Genomic DNA, 21,735 nt, shown 5'->3' on the forward strand with positions numbered 1-21,735 from the left:
TAAGAGCAATACTTAAAAACAGTGTCAAATGTACAATCTAAATTTCACATATAGATATAAAAACACTCAATGAGTTAATTGATTATAACACTGTACTAAGACAACCATAAATACATGATCAAATAAGGTTAATTTCAATACTCTTACACCAAAAAAATCTATTAGTGCAATTGATTTCATTAATAGACTAATAAGAGAAGATCGCATTATCAACAAAGCATACATAGTAAAAGCATTTGATAACATTTAGCAAATATTTCCGATTGATGAATCTCAGGAAAATGTAACTTCATGTCTTGATAAAGGTTAAACACCAAAAACTTAGAGCAAGCTTCACATTTAACAGAGATAACTTGAGATGCATTCCCTTTATGACTAGGAACAAGGCAATGAAGCCCACCACAAAAGCCACTGCTCAACACATCGAATAAAAGAAGAAAAAGAACAAAAGATGGAAGGATTAAAAAAGAAGAGATACTTAGCACTTTGGAAGGCCAAAGTTGTCAGATCACAAGGTCAGAAGTTCGAGACCAGCCTGATTAACATGGTGAAACCCCATCTCTATTAAAAATACAAAATTTAGCTGGGTGTGGTGGCACATGACTGTAATCCCAGCTACTCAGGAGGCTGGGGCAGGAGAATCGCTTGAACCTGGGAGGCAGAGGTTGCAGTGAGCTGAGATCATGCCACATGCCACTGCACTCCAGCCTGGGCGACAGAGCGAGACTCCATCTCAAAAAAAAAAAAAGAAGAGATAAACTGATAAACTGCAGTTATTCAGCTGATATACTACAGAAAATAACAGAAGTAACACAAAATTAGAATAAATACTAGAATTCAGAAAGCTTATAAGATAAAATATTAACTTATAAAACTCAAAACCATCCCTCCATGCTGGCAATAACGAACTAGATTTTTGAAAATAAGATACAATCACAATAAAAGCCCAAACAATACAATATCCAGGAATTAACCTAATGAAAAAGCCCAAGATCTTTATGAAGAAACATGTAAGAACTCATTAAAAGTTATACATGATGTTGAGTAAACAGGCTAAACTGATTTACAGATTAAATATAATTCCAATCAAAATGCCATAAGGAAATTTTTGTGTATCTAAAAAATTATAATTTAAAAAATTAAATACATTACCATAGATGTCTATATGGAGAGTATGGAGAAAGAAAATGTGAATAGAGGATGAAAGAAAAAATATCTCTATAAAATAAATGGAGACATTGCGGGGACCAATGTATGAGTGTGTTATAAACTGAAGCCAAAGGTCGAATTGTAAGTTTATACACTTGTAAGTTTATAAATTTTTTTAAAAGCGCAAATAGCTGTGATTTTACTCATAAAAAGATTATCTTATTTGGGGGGTTCCTTTTAATAGTAATGTCACCCAGTGCATATATATAATTTCAATTTAAGAACAAACAAAATATCTTACTCATGAAAGACAGCAGAGTTCATGAAATTATACAGCATCTGAGGCCAGCCATTAGCAGTCTGATCATGGGCAATTCATTTTAAGTCTTAAATTCTCTAAATCACATTTTATTTATCGGAGAAATGCAAAATATAGCATGTATTTTAAAAGTTAGTGAGACTATCACAAGCATATACATGTCATGTAAGAGCAATTAAAATTGTGCCTGTCACATGACATGTGTTTGGGAAATAGTATTTTCTCATAGACAATAGAATCATTCATAACGTCGAATGAGATAGAGTTTTAGTCAATTCAATTATCTCTGAGAATACATTATAATGTGTAGAGAAAGTATGTTACATTAGCCTGTAGTTTAGCTGCTTCTTCTCCCTCCCTACCAATTTTACAAGACCTACTGTTTATGAAATATTAAGCACGCTTAAACATTTCTTTTTCCTTGTCTTCTTTGTGTCACTATGAAGGTGAAACTAATTCCATGAATAACATTAATGAGGTGGGGCTCAGTTACTTTTAAAGCAACAATGAGAGATCTTTTCAGACTCCTATTAAATTGTTAAAATTTGACTTGATATTGCCCAAATATGCAAAGAAAATGTAGCTTCTGAATATTCTCTTAAATCTAATCTTCCTCTTATGGTCTCTACCCTACTAATGGAAGAAGCAAAGACGCTATCAATAACACTATTTTGCCAGATAAAAGAGTTAGGACCTTTAGTTTGGCGATTTTCTTCTGAATGACTTAGACCCTTTCATGCCATATCTCAGCTTATCAGATGTTCCTCCCTTCCAAAATGGTGGCAGGGTATGCAGAGGAGTTCACAAGACCTGATGACCTTGTGGCAGCAATAGAGGAAGAGCCTCAAATCGACATGGGTTTCTCATGCAGTGTGGCTGCCTTGATTCTGGCCTCCTTGGTGGTGAGATAGTTTCATCTGGGTTCTTCGGAATGCCGTAATGGCGCTCATGGCCTCCAAGGAGAGTTCCCCCACAATATAGCATCTTCTCCTAACTCCGAGTCTTTGCTAGTCCATGTGTGCTCTCAGCTGGTCCAAGGCCCATCCCTGATATCGCTGGCCAGGGGAAGCCTCAGAGCTGTCTCAGTTCTCACTAGACACTTGCCTCTGCCAGAGTAGCCCTGCTGCTCTCACATCACATTGATAAAGCTCTGAGCTAAACGCTGTGCGTCTCCTAGAGGCTTCAAGCTTCATACTGATTAGATAGACTCAGACTCAAATCTTGGGGGACTTCCACATGTAGTTGGATATTTTAAGAACTTCAACGATTTCATTTTTAAAAGTTTAATGATTTTAATATCTTGCAGTTGGCTTCGACAGGGGATAAAAATTAGGACTCTTTCGTCTACCCACTCTCTTCTCCTTTCCACTATCTTCCTCTACCAAACATGTTTAAATTTTCCTCCTGTTCCAGTACAACAGGAATTATCATTAGTTAATATCCTGAGTTCTCTGTACTTTGGGCTTAAAATAAAACCCTATGACCTGCTTCAAAGGTCAGATTTGTTAGGTTAATGAAAATAACAGGGACTAAGAAATATCTCTTTCTTAATATAATTGTTTCTGAAAAATTGAAAAGTTGTACTATAGATTTTTAAAGGTTTTCCTTTCCTCCTTTCTTTCCTTCCTCCATCTTTTGCTTTTCCCTCTCTCCCTCCTTTTGTCTCCCTCCTTCCTTCCTGCCCTCCCTCGCCCTTTCTCTTTCTTTCTTCTTTCTTTTTCTTTCTCTTTCTTTCTTTTTTCTTTCTTTCTTCCTGTCTTTCCTCCTTCCTTTCCTTTCCTTTCCTTCCTTCCTCTTTCTTTCTCTTTTCTTTTTCTCCTTTCGTTCTTTCATTCTTTCTTTCCTTTCTTTCTTTTCTTATTTTCTCCCTCCTTCCTTCTCCCTCTCTCCTCATCTTTTTAAAATTTTTTCTTATTTTTTTATACCATGGATGCTGCTAAATATCCTCCTCCTTTTTTCTTTCTTCCTTTCCTCCTTCCTTCCTTCTTTCCCTGCCTCCCCCATCTTTTTCTTACTTCCTTTCCTTCTTCTTCCTTTCCTGTCTCCCTCCCTCACTCATTTCTCTCTTTTTTCTTTTTACTTCCTTCCTTCCCCTTCCCTCCCTCCTTCCTGATTCCCTTCTCCCTCCATCTTCCTTATTTCTCTCTCTCCTTCCTTCCTTTTCTCTTCTCTCCCTTCTCTCTCCCTTCCTTCTTTTCCTCTTTCCCTTGTTCTTTCTTCTTCCTTCCTCCCTTCTCCTTTCCTCCTTTCCTTCCTCCTCTCTTCTTCTCTCCTCCTTTTCTCCTTCTTTCCTTCTTTCCTTCATCCTTCCTTCCCCCACCTTTCTCTCTCCCTTCCTTCATTCCTCTCATCTTTTTTCTTCTTTCTCTCTCTCCCTTTCCCTCTCTCGTTCTCTCTCTTTCTTCTTTCTTCTTTTTTTCTTCTTTGTTTCTTTTCCTCTTTCTTTTCTTTCTCTTTCATTCTTTCCCCCTTCTTTTTTCTCTCCCACCTCTTATTTTCTCTCTTCCTTCCTTCCCCTCTTTCTTTTTCTCCCGTTCTTTCTTTTTCTCCCGTTCTTTCTTTCTCTGTATTCTTACTATATTAATCTCAGTATCGTTAATATAAACCAACATTTCTGGCTAAATGGAAGAGAAGTCAAACACAATGAAATATGAAAGAAAGGAATAGCTGAATTAACAGACGGATGGATGGATAGATAGAAAGATAATATTAAATTAACCGTTGTTACTTCAACCTTGATTTTGAAGGAATCTTATGTCATATTCTCTAGTTTATCCTCAAAATCCCTGGTCAATGTGATTGATTGGTAGCCAATTTATTTGTGCCTGGCCGTTTGCTGTTCATAGCCTTGGGAATTAGCCTAGTCCAAGGGTGAGCAAATTGTGGCCTGCAGTTTAAAATTAACCTGTTGCCTGTTTTCGCCAGTAAAATATTTTGGGAACACATTCACACCCACTCATTTACATACTGTCTGTGGCTGCTCTGAACTATATAGTAACAGGGTTGAGGAGTCTGCAACAGAAACCATATGGCTGGCTAAGGAGAAAATATTTAACTGATCCTTTACAGAAAAAGTTTACTGACTTCCGACCTAGCCCATTGTTAGAGAGGACTAACTTTTAGTCTTGCTGAATTGTTCTTAGGGAGGAGACGGGATCAATATTTTATCAATTTTCTGTCATCAGTGTTAATTATGAGTGTCATGTAAAATGAAACTATCCAATTTTCCACTTCAAATGCATGAAGACCTATCTAATGACCACACATTGGACTTTTGTCACATGAACTTAATACCTACAGTTCTTTTGGTCTTTCCTCATTCGACTGGGTTGCTAGACTTTTCAGTGTCCTGTTCTCCTTTCATTTTCCTGTAAATTTCTTTTCCCCAACATTCACAGAATATTTGTTTACCACTACATCTCTATGGCCTTAAATAGTGTCTGATGCAAGTGCAATACATATTATTGATTAAATGAATACAAGAAGATTTGTGTTGCAAATGTTAATATTTTAATGCATATTCATTTATTCTTTTATCATGCATCAACACCACACTATATACTATATGCTTTATACTATTTGCTTTTTATCCTGATTTTTGCTGCAATATATCCATCTTTACATCATAATTATCTTTCCACATGAAATTCAGGGTCTTAACATGTAAAAGAAAAATAATAATACTTACTTCAGATATATACACAGGTTCGAGCTAAAAGACAACTAGATTTCCCTTAAATTCACTCAAAATTTTGGATGGGGAAGGGCAGCTATTGTAGTCATCACATGTAAAGGCTATTAGTACAATTACCGGCATATGTAGGTGTAGCTACAAGCATAAAAGTGATCTGAATAAATATAATTAGACTTTTCCTATTGTAGGTAAATGTCTCTTTAAAAATATGGCATCTAAGATTAAACAGAAATACCTAAAATATGAACTGGCCAGATTTGCATCCTTTGATCTGTACATACACTTTATGCTTTGAATGCAGCCTGAGATTGCATTCACATCTGCATTCACATTCTCTCTCTGTCTCATGACCTTTCTCACATTCTTCTCTCTTTCTCCTATTTAAACAGCCATGCTATTCTGTTAGTACTTTTTTCATGTAGCCATGTTATTCAGTTAGTTATTCTTTGTCACACAAGCAGCAGTTAAATGTTGTTGTTATTAAATAAATCTTGTTGAAGAATAAAGGAATATGCATTAAAATATTAACAGTTTCAACACAAATCTTGTTATTAAATATACTTTTTAATTTATATCTGTTAATTTCATTTTCTTAGTTTTAGTCTATTAAGTTTTCTTGAATCTATATTTTTTATACAATGCTTATCTATCTTTCCTATCTTTGTGTCACTCAAAAAGATACTAAACTTGTCATCTGTCATTCAAATTTTGGCAAAATGTTCAAAAAGGACCAGAGCCAATCCCTGAGAGCTCCACTTGAGGTCTAGATTGAAATCTATTAACCAACACAGATTCTATAAACTAATAACATAACAAGATGAAAAAGCAAGTTCAATGCTAATGCTCAAAGGTATTTGCATTGAATTTATTTATTTATTTCTATTACTTATAGATTGTCTGTTCAATAATATGCCTTAAAGCTTTGCCATTATTTAGTGCCTAAATATGGCACTGAGTTTGGCAGTTTGACACATGACATTTCATCCTCAAAAAAGAAATCCTATGATAGATTACTGGAGAAGTGTGATCCCAAGAAATTAGCAATTGTCCCAAGGTCATCACGCCAGAGATGATGAGAAAAAGAGATGTGACTAACCAAAGTCTGTGCCTTTAATCACTAGGCTTCCCTGTCAACAAATTTACCTGAGTCTGAGCATTCATTTGAAGCCCCTAAAACAGGGGCTGTAAACTTTTTGTGTAGGGTTATGTAGTAAATAGTTCTACTTAGCAGGCCATAGGGAGTATTGCAATTAGTCATAGCATGGAAGTAGCCATAGAAAATTTGTTAACAAATGTCTGTGGCTTAGTTGAATGAAACTTTATTTATAAAAACAGACAAAGAACTGAATTTGGCCCTTGGGCTATAGTTTGCTGACTCCAGATCTAGGTTGCATGTTCCTATTTCTTTGCTCATCAAAGCAAAAGAAGTTTTGAGAAACTCCTTAGCCATAAAATAGAAGAAAATATTAAGCTTGCTATTTGTTTTCAAAAAGGAAAGAAATAGATCTTTATTTCAGTTACAAACCAACATTGGTGCCCTCAATTTATCTCTGTATCTTATGGTCACATTTCAGGGAAAGAATGTGAGGTGCCTGAAGGGTTCAGTAGGATTTCCAGGAAACAGAGCAGTGTGTCTTTGTTCATCTGTTATCAGTGAGCCGCACTGCATTACAGTTTATCTGGACTGATTAAATGGATTAATAGATTTTATTCTCCATTTTTAACTAACTAGCCCTCACAAAGGAGAGAGAAAGCTTAAGAGATTTCTGAATAGAAGTTACAGATTAAAGATAATACTAATAATGAAATCATAAGCAAGCAACAAGGAAGTGGCCAAACTGGCCCTTCTTCATATATACAAGATCCTTGTCAACCACATTAAGCAGTAAAGAAAGAATCGAAATCACATAGAACAATAAATGCAGATTTTTGATGTAAGTGCATATTTTCTTTGAAATATTGATGATGGAAGATGTAGATAACTTGTTAATGCATACTAAATAAATATACATGTATTGAGGCTTTTTCTCCCCCTCTAATGTAGAAAGGTGTGTAATCGAAGCCAGATTTAGACTATATCTTCCTCTGTTTTCTGCTCATTTTTACATATATATACTAAGAATCAAAATCTCATTCTTCCTCAGTTCTTAATATACTTTGTATTAATAGGTGGTAACCAGCCTCCAAGATGGTCCCAAAGGTCCCCATCTTGGTATTTACACTCCCACGTAATCCCCACCTGCATTGTACCAGGGCTGGATTGGGTTACTGATAGAATATGGCAGAAGTGATGGTATGTTACTTCTGAGGCTAACTCATAAAAGACATTGTTTTCTCCGCTCGGGTCTGTCTGCCTCTCTTTCTCTTTCTGTCTCTCTCCTCCTCGATTGCTTGTTCTGGGAGTAGTTAGCTGTCATGTCATGAGGACACTTCTGCAGCTTTAGGGAGAGGCCCATGCAGTGAGGAACTAAGGCCTCCTGTTAGCAGCCATGTGAGTGACCCTTCTTGGAAATAGATTCTCCAGCCCTGCCACGCCTGGCTGACACACTGACTGCAAACTCACATGAGACCCTAAACCAAAGCCGCCCAGATTAGCTGCTCCCAAATTCCTGACCCACCCAAGCTGTGAAATAAGAAGTGTTTATTATTTTAAGCCACTAGGCTTTAGAATAATTTGTTATGCAGCATAGATAACTAATATCATAACTGACAGCAAAATAAACTACAAACTATTGCATAACTATCTCAATATTTTACCAAATATATGCCTCTTATCCAACATGAGAATCCAGTCTTTTATTTAACTATATACTGAAAATGTCTTTTATCCCATTCTTCACCAAACTAAATTTGTAAATTATCCCATAAAATTCCTTCCTACATTTCAAAGCTTTTTTTTTTTTTTTTTTACTGTTTCATCACTCTATCACTTCCAAGAAGCTATGTTTGTGGTTTTCTTTCTCTCTGTTCTACAGATGTACTCACCATACTTCTAATTCTTTAACATTTTGCTCAGTGGATTGAAATGTAAGCATCCTAGGGGCAATCAAAGTTCACTTCTCAGGCTGCCCAGTGCTGAGCATCAGCATTCAGTGACAGAATTTTATAACTAAAAAGGGCCTTAGTTTACAAGTCCTAATATTTGAGGTTCAGAGAGAGTAAGCAATTTCCCCAAGCCCACGCAGTGACCAGCCTGCCTTACAGTCCAGGAATTCTAGTTCTTCACGTAGTCATATCACCACATTTCCATGGTAAAACAACACATGATATTGGTGCAACAGTTAATAGGCTGTGGAGCCAGAAGGAAAAGGGCTGTATCTAAGTCCATGTTCTTTATGGAATCCTTTAAGTCTCATCAAAACTCAATTCATGTTTATTATTTTTATCATGCCAAATATTCCATTTTTATGCAATAAGAACCAGGTTTTAGAAAAAGAAAATAAAGAAAACCAAGACCAGAGGAAGTTACAGTCATGATTTATTTTAAGAGCCATGTTTTAAACAATGTTTCTCTTTCCAGATTTCTGGACAATTTTGTTAACGAGAACACTCCACCTGCCGGGTTTTCCCTTGATCCTGGCTATGATTATGACTAATGATTCCCAGCTGTTCCCTTTGTGGTGCATTTGCTCTTTATGTGCATTTGGGGCCTAAGAGATAAAACACTGAAGGTATGGACATGTATATATTAATATATTTCAAATATACATATCAAAATGGATATTTATATGCATACAAGACGGATTTCCATAGAAAGCTATGTATCTCAGATGGTGGGACAAAACACTCACCTACTGAGGAGAGTGGATATCCATATGGAATACTATTTTATTCATTTCTCCTTGTTTATAGTCATTCTTTGATCAGGTTCCATCCAACTGTTTTTTTCTCAGAGAACGCTATCAGGATGGAGGGCTTTTTGCAAAAATCTCAGTTGAGTTTGCGGGCAAAATGGAGTGGATCAGTCTGAAGGTACCATTTCAAAATTAGGGACAGATATTCTAACACTACCTATGCAATGCATTATGAACAGTAGGCACATAAAAGTAAATATGTGTTGAAGAATAAAGAGAATTAATGCATCCATAACCTGTGAACCCACAGCTAGAGAGGAATTGTCCTCAATACTCTGCATTAACAATTTTCAAAATGTCATTAACATTTTTCTTCCATGATAAAAATATAATTTTTCACATGGCAGATAACATATATAGATATAACCAGAATTTTTTGGAAATTTTTGTGATTACATAACATGCTTTAAGATTCATAACCATCAGTAAAATCCACTCACAAGGAGTACGGATTGGTTCAATAGGTGACAGTGTTCATGCAGCAGTCCCATGACGTCTATTTTAATTCTCCCTCCCAAGAATATAAATTGAAATGAAAATGAGATCACAATATTATTTTAGGAAAACTTCAAATTTGCTCTAATTTGAAAAAAAAAAGCATTGTTTATACTCTTTTGCCATTTAAATATTTGTAGTTGAAAATTACCAGTCTTCACAGCTGTTGACGATATGAGTGTAGATTTACACCCTTGGTGAGAACAATTTATCTACATGACCTAATGATTTTTAAAGAAATGGAGGTGGATTAATACATTGAAATATATCAGTCCGGGGATTTGAAAATAGGTAATAATTTAAGTAGGTATCTGGGTCATTACTTACCTGAAGAATTTGTTGAGATTAGCACCATAGAGTGAACAGGGAATACGTTTTAGATTCAGAGAGAATTGGATTCAAATATTAAATATTTGCTCTGTCATACAGTAGTTACGTGAAGTTGAACAAATTACTTAAATTCTCTAAGCTTCAGTATAAGTGGAGATATTAATTAGTTGTTAGAAACATTAAATTAAATATATAGAGCCCAATGAAGTTTTTCATGCATGGTAGTCATCTAATATATGTACTATTTATCTTCCTGCAAATCATTTCTTTTCTCTTCATATGTTTGGCTATTATCGATTTCTGCTGTAGGAGATAAGAATATGGTACCCCAAAATATAACTGTAAGAGACCAAAATATACCACCCTAAATATGGCTCTTTTGCATAAGGATTATTTTGAGCTGATTATTTTGAGAAACAGCAGACACAGGAAAAGCTCTAAAAACAGTATACATTACCCTTTTGTAAAGGAAACTTACATTTATAATGAAAATCTCCATTTGTAAGAGTATCTCCCATTCTGTACAAAGAAGAAAAGGAGGATGAAATCACAAAAGACTCTTATCAATGGAGAAGGCGCCAAAACCTTTATACCAAACCTTACTCTTATCTACCCTGATTTTCCCAGTTATCTTTCCATAATCTGCCTCCTCACACCTTTTCATTGTTTTAGTTGAAGATGCTATGTAAGTCCAAGTTGGGTGTCTCCCATGGATGTATGTCACCTGCATGTTAATCAACTTCTGTTTGTTTTTCTCTTGTTAGTCTGTCTTTTTTCACAGGGGCCCCAGCAGAGAGTTTAGAAAGGTTGAGAGTACTGGAGCTCAGAAAATGAGTAATACAGAAAATATGGTGCTTTGGTGTACTGAGTACTTTGAACTAAAGGACATTGGAAGGGCCTTGGAAGCAACCTCAGAACCAAGGTTGCTCTGACCTTCTCCTGCCTTTCTGCCTCTCACCCCTCAATCTTCCCTAAAGCAAGTCATAAAAACCAGAATTCCACTTCTCCAAGGTGGGTCATAGAAACTGGAAAGCCTTTTCCCCAAAGCCCATTGTAAAAACTAGAATTATTCCTCTAACCTTCCCCACCTTTCTGTCTAGGAGCTGGCCATAAAGAAATTCTCTAACCTACCCTTGTCCTATAGTAGATTATAAGACTGTTTTCCAGAGGGGTCGTATCCTATACCTGGAAGGAAGGAAGGCCACACTGAGAGGCCAAGAAGAATCTGAACAGATTGGCCTTGCTGGGTTCCCCCACTTCAGTCTGTTGCATTAGGTCATTCCCTCTTTGTCTGATCATATTTCTACATAGCTCTCCGTTCTTCATTGAGTCTAACCATACAAATGAAGTTTTCCCTTGGGTCTTTGGGTCTTCATTCTGAAGGTTCCTGTGTCACATAAAACTCTGATTAAGTAAGATATGCCTTTCTCCGGTTACCCTGACTTTTGTCATATGAGTGTCAGCTGTAACTCTTATGACTGATGGAAAGTATCACATTCTTTCCACCCCTACAGGGGAAAACGATTTTGTTTTTTCCTCCTCTACACTGCTCAGTGCCAATTCCTATCCTTTTGTGTGTGTGTACTTTCCCAAATATCACAGGAGTTGGAAGACTTAGAACTACTTTACTGAGACTCTCTTGCATCTAGAATTCTGTCTGAAATTTGGTTCTGCCAACGAGGTGTACTGGCAAGAAATTTGGAAGGTGAGACAATGACAAAGGATTCTTGCCCCTGCAACAGAAATGCCGGACAGCCTGTTTCAGGAATGTGAACTGTGGCAGTGGCTGTACTCCACTGCCTGTGACTAGCTTTGGGACTGCAGGACAGCTCTAACTTGGCAGTAGTTTCATGATGCTTCCTGATCATAGCAGAAGCTTCAAGAACTCTGCACCACAGCAGTATGAGCAAAAATAAAAATACGAATAGACCTTGAAACCCTGACTTTTGCTTTTCCATCTTTTCCAATAATTTTGTTAGCACTCAATGGAGTTCAAGATGTACTACCCCAAAATATGGTCCCTTGTCATTGGAGAAAACAGCAGATTGAGAAAGGATACTCTCACCTTTCACTCACTCTTCTCCCCGGAAGCAGGCCATAAAACCTAAACAACATTTTTCTGGCCTTCCCCTGAAGCAGGTCATAAGACCCTCATTCAAGAGGTACCCTCTCAGTACCCAGAAGAAAGGAACATCTTTATTTCTAAAGACACATGGACACAGAGACAAATCTAAACAAATAGGCCTTGCTAAGTTCTTCCAAATTTATGACCATTAGATTATACTTTTTTATCCAATCATACTTCTCCGCAACTACATCCACTTCGCCATTTCATCAAAACTTGCATAAGAAATACACAAGTTTACCAGTTTCTTTGGGACTTCATTTCCTTATGAAGGCCCTCGTGTCCCATAACACTTATTAAATAAATGTATATGCATTTCTCTTGTTAATCTGTCTTTGTCAGTTTTCCTTTCAGACGTAGCCAACACCCCTAAGAGGTTTGAGGAAGACTTTTTCCTCCACCACACACTTAATTCCTGTATTAAATCACCCTGTACTTGAAACAGCTAGGGGATTTTCCACACTGAACCTTGAGTAATCTACCATGATTTGTTCCAGACATGTTCTAGACACTGAGAATTAAAGTAGAAAAAGATTTCCTTTCTGATCTCAACAATGTCAAATCCCAGGGAATAGGGAACTGCCATCATGAGAAAATCAGCATCTTTTCACTGTTCACAAGAAAAGCTCTCTCTCTGGAGAATATTGTACTTCATACTAAGTTAATAACTTTGGTACAAATTCTTTACTTTCTCATTTTCTCAGAAGTAATTGAGCTTATCTCCTATCTCCTTATGATTAGTAATAGGCATTGATTATACTTGTAGACAGACGCTAACAACTAGAATTTTCTACCACTTAACAGTCTTATGACCTCCGTCCTCTACTGCAATCTACTTGTTACAGCCAGAACACACTTTGAACTTGGATCAACCTGATAGGGGCCATAAGTATAAGGTTATCATTGTACTGAGAGCATTCACTATAAAGTTTCCTGGGTTTTTAAATGACTTCTAATTAAGTTAAAAAACCCAAATCTAATGATTAAAGATTAGTATAATATAAACAACTGTGAACAAATTAAATAAGCACTTTAGGTCTCCTTTCCTTTTCTTCTTCTTTTACTCCCCTCTTCCTCCCCATCTCCTTCACCCTTACCCCTTTCATTTCATCTTCTTTCCTTTTTATATATTTAAAAGACAGGGCTTTAAAAATGTATACCCCTTAAAGCTCTGACATTCTGTTCCTCTATTTAAGAAGAGAAATGCTCTTGTTCTGCAGAGATTTTGTCCAAAATCATTTTTCTGGTTCTGCGAATGAATAATTCTCTCTCATTTACTATATATATGTATACTTTATTACTCATTATATGTTTATTCTGTTTCTGTCCTTACTATGAATTTGCATTGTAATACCCCTATGAGCAGCCTTTTATAAAGTAATTCATTTGTCTTAGGTTTCTTTAAGAGTGAACAAAATTGATAACCTGAGCCTGGATGGCTTAGATAAGGTATAATGAATAGATTTAATCTGAATCTAGAGTAGAGATTACTCGGAGTGCTATGTTGAGAATGTGTTTCAGGCAGTCTGAGATCAAGAAAGAAAAGTAACATTCTCATTTAACGATGACTGTTAAAACTGTAGTTTGCAGTATAAGAAAGTAGCCGCACATATGCCATACACTTGGCATCCTTAGTCTAAAATTCACGTATTCTGTTACCCTCCCTTAGAAGGCACTGGCAGCTAGGCATAGCCTTTGGACCACAAACGGTGATGGGATGAAAGTGTACAGCTTTAGCAAGCTCCCAGGTGCCACTGATACTGCTGATCTGCAGAGCGCACTTGGAATAGGAAGGTAGGGAACACTTAAATAAAAAGAAATAGAAAGTTTACTTTGCAAGTTTTCTCTACAGGGGTAAGATAAACCATCAGACTAGTTCCTTAAGGCAATAAAGGACAAAATAGTAGTCAAGGTTTAGTTGGCCAAGAGACAGGTATTGTCTGGGGAGCAGCAAAGCCAAAAGGGCCACATTTAAAGGAGGATGAAATCCTTTGGAATTAATGTTTCTTTATATTACAATAAGAAAAATTAAGTTAGGTCTAAAAGTACCTGTTTGGTGTTTCTATCTGCATTTTAAAGAATGAAAGTGCTTTAGAAAAGCAAATTTTTAAATTCTGCTCCATCAATTATTTTCATTTTGTGCTTCTATAGAATTTGATAAAGGTCTTTTAGAAATACCAACTTCTCTCACATATGTCAAGATGAACCGAGGAAAAGCAGTTTCTGTACCTGGGAGTATCAGGGCATTGTGCACAATTGTGGCCATTAAAAAAAAATTTTTCAAAACTTTACAAGGACAAGAAAGAACTCAGAGGGACAGAGTCTAAAACAGCAACCATTTAAGTAGGTGTCACTCCTTAATTCTCATTTGGAAAATATGAAAAATTATTTTCTACTCAATTTTGGATAAGTTGTGCTGTGTTGAGCCTTATTTATTTTGCATATTAAATCGCTGAGGACTGATACTTGTAAATTCTCCAAATTGGAAAGCAAAAGGAGTATAGCTAGGAATTGTCATTGTTTACTTTTAACTCTTAAACAATATAGTATTTTTTCCTTTTCAGCAAAATTTTTGCCATAATTACAAGTGTAATAGACCACATTTTGATTAGAAATGGAACTGTTTGAAATTCACATATACTAGTTGCATTCAAGTATGTGTTATGTACTAGTGGCAAAATAATGGCAAATGAAGAGAAAACCTGCTAACTACCAGTTAATTTCCTCAGAATATAGATCAATATTGAAATATATATATATGTATATATATATATATATATATAGTATTTCATCTGCAATGAACTATAGATATCTTTCACTAAATATTTTGCTGTAATTGGTTTTTATCTCCCTGGCCTCAATTGCTTATAAGCATATTAATGAAGCTTCTTAAGAAACCCATCTCTATGAGCCACCAAGGCTGTTCTATATATAACAAGGCAACCCTATCAATGGTACCCTCCTGATCTAAAAGAATTTGTGTATTTTGCCAGAGGAAAACATTTGTAGTAGTTTAGGCTCAGTTTCAATCAATAAGAAGTTCCTACTGAAATAATGTCTAGTGTTAGACTAATTTAAGCAGGAAACAAATAAGTCATGTTACTTTCCTTATAGCCTCATTATGAACTACATGAAGAAAGGAGGTTTAGAGTGTATCTTGGCATCATAAATATTATTTAATCCTATTCACAAGACATCAAATTCCATGTTTCTTGTACCCTAATATTTTAAAATCATTTTTAAGTCTATAGTAAAATGTATTAGCCCCAAAAAATCTTGGCAAGTGAGCGCCTATTCTTTCCTTCTCTCCCTTCGTTCCTTTCTTCCTTCCTTCCTTTATTTTTTACCTAGTTCTTCCCTCTTTCTTTTTTAAAGTTTTTTTTTTTAACTTATTATAAATGAAATCCCCCAAGACTATGGTGGAAAATGAAATGGAAAATACACATAAGTACACAGAAGAGGACAACAATCTCTTATAATGTTAGTCTCATGAGAGAGCCACTGTTCACATTTCAGCATGTTTTTCTTCCGTGTTTGTATGCTAAATATTTTCTTTAAACTTCACAGAAAGTTTTTTTTTTTAAGTAGAAATACAAAGTAAGGTTTTTAGAAATGTCTTTACATAAAAACATATTGTATACCACATTTAGTTTACAATCCAAGTTTTCATTTTAATAGCTTACATCATTTTTTTTCTTGTGTGGGGTTTACTTATATGTTACACATATTCATTTCTTTTCAAAAACTTAATTGTATCTAGATTTAATTTTTTGAAATTGCAAATCAAAGGCATTAGCACCCCCTGGTGGTATAACAAATTTTAAGCACAAATGAGTGCTATCTACATTTGGGTCAATTTTTCTTTCATTCATTCTCTTTTTAATAACGCATATAATAATTTTAAATATCCTATTTGTAACATGTAATTTCAAATATATTCTGGCAATTTCCAAGTGCAAATTGGTAACATAAAGCAATTAAAAAATGGTAAAAGTAATATGCAGATTTAAAGAGAAATTTAATACTTTCGTTACATATTTTAAATATCAGCACCTATATGATAATTCCTCTCTCTCCCTTATGATGATAACAGTCTATGTTTAAATCACTTAAATTAAATTTTAAGAAGCATACAGAACTCATCGAATATGTGTATGAATCAGGTGGGGTTCTGATAAAATGCTAGTTTGGGTTCAATACGTTTGGGTGGGGCTCGAGAGTCTGTATTTCTTATTTTTTCTCAATTAGCAATAATTGCACCTTGGAGAAACCTCATTGACTAGGTTACTGCCACGGCACAAAGCTAAGAGAGTCTGTATTTCTAATAAACGTCCTGAAGATATTGGTGTTGCTGATCGAAAAAAGCACACTTTGAGGACTAGTAGTTAGGTGGAGAGGTATTTAAATTTATTGCTTAAAGCATTTTCCAATATTTACAAATATTATACATAATCAGCTAAGTAATAAATATAAGGATATAAACATTCGGGAAATAATTGCGCTTTAAGAAGAGAAATATGTTAGTAAATTAATTGGTTTGTGTGCATTTTAATATGCTATTTTATATTAATAAATTCACTCTTAATCTGTTTCTTTCATTCCCTTTTGATTTACAAAAGTGAAAAGAAACAGCTATTGTTATATATACTTTAAATTTAAATGCTTCTTACCTGACAGATTTTTCACAGAAACCTTTGCTGTGTTAAAAATCAATTAGAAGAATGAATTTTGACCACAGAACTTTCATCAGCACCAAATTCCAAGGAGCAATGCATTTAGCACTGTGCTTGGCACACAATAAGAACTGTGAATTTTCACCATTAATATATCATTCCATCAAATACAAATTCAAAGAAAGCCTTTACCTATAATAAATTTATTAATGATTTTATAGACAATAATATTGAAAGAATTGTAGCTGAGAAAAAGTAACTAAGAAGAGGTGTTTCCTTCTGCAAAGGGGGTGCTGTGCCTATTATCTGTGACATTAGACAGACTCTTGGTTTCGATAACTTTCCATTCTTAATTTTGCACCATAGTTGAAGGAAAAATCTGCTTGAATATTAGCTGAATATGTTTATTGTTTGTGTTTTATTCCTTACCACAGAGTATTTGAAGTCCCAAATCCTCAGGGAAAGGTTGCTATTTTTTTAAAATACATCTACATAATTACAATTTAGTCTAATAATCATTATTTCTAGATAAGCAGATAGATAACATACAGAATGATAATGATGATGATGTGCTTGTGTGGGTGTGTATGTGTGTGTGTGTAAAAAGAACATTTAATTGGTGGTAAGTAAATGATCTAGCATCTTGAATATTGGGATAGGAATAAAAGCAAGACTATTGTACAGGTCCTAGAAAACTTTGTGATTGGCAGCCATTTCTGTTGTCCAAATAACACAATTATATTTAAAAAGGTAAGTAGCAAAGGCAAAAAAAAAAAAAAAAAACCATCTACTAGCATTATGTCAGCTCATCATACCAAAAAGTAAGCATATATTATCATTCAACTTGTCCAAATTATGAAATCAATCAAAGTTTAAACAGGTAAATAATTTACTTTGTCACTATGAGCCAATGATAATACTTGATTAAATCTCAACAAAAATGATATGCTACTGAAGACCAGGAACCACAGCTCTTTAATGCAGGTAAGACCCTTAGATCAAACAGAATACTGGCCTTGTTCACTCTCAACACAGGACTCCATTAAAAGCAGGGTCCATAGTAAGGGTGGAGATGTCAGCCTCCAAACAGGTTTAGGATGAGTTATCATTGTGTGTGAGCTGTAGAGATTATACACCTTTATACTGACAAAATATATTTATTTTTACTTCAATTCTTTTAGAAGATGAAAATCAAGCATCCATCTCTAATGGCAAACTCAACCTCTTACCCAATGTACCACTGCAATCTGTAGCACATATGGGTTTGAAAACATGAGTAGGAAGTAATGTAACACAAATACGTCAGGAAGTGACAGTATGAAGGATTAGAAAACTAGACGGTTTATAGCGCTAAATGTTGCAATATAAACTGAAGAATAACAGCCTGACAAAAAGAATGATTAGGAAATAGCTGGTATAAATTACTTTTAGCTTTAGGTATTTATTTTTACACTGACTTAGGTATACAACAATTTTATTGGCATTTTAATATAATTCACCCAGAATATGAAGGCATCACATTAGCTAAGTACAAGGCATACGTGTAAGCAAAAATTATAAACTTATGACACCCTTGTGCCTTTCTCCTAATGACATTTCCAACTTTTAATGGTTTGTATTTCTTCCTCTGCAGACATAGGATAATTCATATAGATATGTCATTTTTGAGTTTATATTTTACATAAACTTATTATTTTACTTTAAAATAGTTTCTAGCCATGGTGTTAATATTTATTAAAATTTCTGTACATATGAAAAAAAGGAATTTATTTCTATACATATGAAAGAAAGGAATAGGGAGTGTCTATAAATGAATGATTTTATAGACACTCCCTATTTGCTTTTTTTTTTAAAGAAGACGTGTTTACTGAGAAAGCCCTAGCAAGCACAGAAAATCTTCCAATGTGGACTAATTTGGATTATTTTCTACTTTTGAAGAAACTACACTGCTATTAGATTTTTGACAAATAAAGCTATAAAATCTAGTAGAACTTCCAATAAGATCTTCCATAGGTAGAATAGTAACCTCTTATGCATGTGTTTCGAGTTTCTATGAAATGGAAGACAAATACATGCATTAAGTTACTACCACATGTAAGACAAAAAATTATGCTGGTTTCCACTATGGGTAAGATAATACTTAACTAATTCTATGTAATCTATAAGAAGTATTGTCTATTCTGCAGTTCCAAAAATTTTAAAGCACAATGAAGTACAGCAGGGATGACCTTTGCTATATGCTAAATTTTTTAAAATGGGAATATATACTGGTTTCAAGACACTAATCTTCAGCTAATTTTGCGAGCAAAGTGAAATAAGGTAGAATAAGTAATATGTCAGGTTGCTGAATAATTTCTGATTGAACAATGATGTTCAGAGAACATCACACAGTCATGAGATAGACAATAAGCTAAGGTGAAATCTCTTGTAGTATCATAATACTCACAAAAGTTAATATTTTTCTCATTTTTTCTCAGTATTTAAGATAATTATTTTGCCTATCAAATATTAATACTTACATATGTATACAGATGTTGAAATAGCAGCTAATATTATTAAAAATTTGAGTCAAAATCAAAAAGATCTGATAGATTAAGTTAACAATTCATAACATATGATAGTTTTGTGGTGTGTCACTAGTATTACTTGAAAAATAATTTGGTAGTCAAATAAATTTGGGAAATGGGTAAAGTTCAAATCAGTTTCTTAACTGTAGAACTTTGCAAAACTTTTGATCATCTAATGCTCATTGAAAATGTGCAAGACAAGAATATGTATAAATACTTTCACAAATTTATTTCACCATAGATATTTTTTAAGGAACATCACATAGGACTAATATTTCATGAGATGTACTTTTGATAGTCTAATACAAATGCCAAATGACTAAACTTGAACAAAGAAAAAGCTAAATGCAACACTAAACAACATCCAAGATATGAACTCCAAAATCCTGCTGCACTGAACAATTCCAGGGGAATTCACATTGTTGTATTCTATGTGGAAGCATGTCCTTAGATATTGTAAAAATGTGGTTGTGCAATACCAGCCCTAAGTGTTCAAAGAATAGAAGTAGATTCATCATATTGGTCAGGCCATCACATTTTTTCCTGGACACCACTTTTAACTAGAGCAGGCCTGTGCCAGTCATCTATTATCATAACAAACAACTGCAAAATCTTATTTGTACAACGAATAAATCTTTCTTTCTCATGCATCTTCAGGTCAATTGGGACAACTCTGCTGATCTCAGTTGGGCATAGCTGGGAGCCTGGCTCTAAGCTGCAGACTGGATCTGGGTTGGTTCCATATATTTCTCATTCCTCCTTGGACCAGCAGTCTAGCTGGTGCACATTCTGCTTATGGGAATGACAGAGATGCACAAGAGAAGTAGAAACATGGTGACTTCAAAGGCCTCGTCTCAGAACTGGCACCCTGTCATTTCCACTCCCATTTCATCAAGTGAAGCAAGGAACAAGGCACAACTTAAATTCAAGTGTTGGGGGAGCAGTATACTCCGTGTTCAGTAGGAGGCACTATACAATAACACAGCTAAGGGTATGGATACAGCAGAGGGTAAAGACCCAAAATCAATGTTCGATAGAATACAATGTTTAACTAGAGTCGGTCATGAAGAGAGGTCAGGGATAGACAGAGCCTGAAAAACCAGGGCATTGTGGAGTAGTTGAAGAAAATGAGGATGTTCAGCAGAAGGAATGAAGATGGGAGAGCCATGATAACTCTACTCAAGTATTTGAAGAGCTGAGTGTGAAAGAGAGCTCAGAATTATTGAGGGATGCCTCAGGACACTGAAATAATAGAAAGGCAAATTCCAGCTCTAACACAAAAATAAGCCGTGCCTTATCATTATCCATAATGATTTGAAACACATAAAATCCATCAGATTCAAAGCAATGACCATCACACTCTAAACCTGCTAAACTTAGCACTTTCAAGAACTAGACACCAGGCATAAAACCCAAACATACTGTTTATGAGACACTAAAGCACAGTAATCAAATCTCGGCAAATAGGAGTAAAATACATTTAAGAGTCCCCCTAGGTATAGCTTCAAGCAGTGCAATACTTCTGAAACCTTATAAGAAACAAAAATACCATACGCACTGATCGAAATGATATGGAATTTTATTTCTGGATCATCAGTATCAAGATTATAAATACTTGAGTATTATATATATATTCTGATAATTATATCATAAATTATATTAAAATATATATATTCTGGAAATAATAATTACAATAAAACTGCAACACAGTTCCAAAAATGCTTATGTATTCATGGAGTGGGAATGTCATATGGAGAGTGCAATATGCATAGCTAGTATGTAGTGTTAATAATGTCTTCAATAGAAAACATTAAAGTGACAAGTAATCTCATTTAAGAAGACCAATTATTGAAAAGCATAGTTTGACAAATTTTTTGCTTGAAATACTATGTGTGTGTGTGTTTGTGTGTGTGTGTGTGTGTGTGTCTATACAGTCATGCACCACATTCACATAACATTTCAGTCAGCAATAGACCATATATAGACAGTGGTCCCATAAGATTATAATAATATATTTTTACTGCAGCTTTTCTATGTTTAGGTATGTTTAGATACACAAATATTATACTTGCCATTATATTACAATTGTCTATGGTATTCAGCACAGTAACATGCTATGCAAGTCTGTAGCCTAGAGGCAATAAGCTACACCATATAGCCTACATACACAGTAGTAAACTGTAACATGTAGGTTCGCGTAAGTACACTCCATGATATTTGCATAATGATCAGATCGCCTAATGACACATTTCTCAGAATGCATCCCCATTGTTAAGCAACATATGACTATATATATTATTTTACATGTGTCATTATTGTTAGTCTTCAAAAATTCACATTTGGTTTTCATAGCGAATAGAAGGCTCAGTCACTGTGTTCATATTCTGAAATCAATGAGAGCAATGTAACTGAACTCCTATTTATCTTTGGCATTAAAATATAAAAAGAAGACCATTTGCAATTTCTCTATGCTTCTTCGTACTTTTCTGTAAGTGCCACTTGTTTATAAGCCATAATATATAAGCTTGC

At 34.8% G+C, this 21,735-nt stretch overlaps 1 protein-coding gene across 1 annotated transcript in view; it reads right to left on the bottom strand.

Moving 5' to 3' along the window:
* CUNH8orf34 (chromosome unknown C8orf34 homolog) overlaps nt 1–21,735 on the bottom strand; it is a 486,993-nt gene that overhangs the window by 221,312 nt on the left and 243,946 nt on the right.

The sequence above is a fragment of the Hylobates moloch genome, unplaced genomic scaffold (genome assembly GCF_009828535.3).
Source record: "Hylobates moloch isolate HMO894 unplaced genomic scaffold, HMol_V3 SCAFFOLD_9, whole genome shotgun sequence".
In the NCBI taxonomy this organism is placed as follows: Eukaryota; Metazoa; Chordata; class Mammalia; order Primates; family Hylobatidae; genus Hylobates; species Hylobates moloch.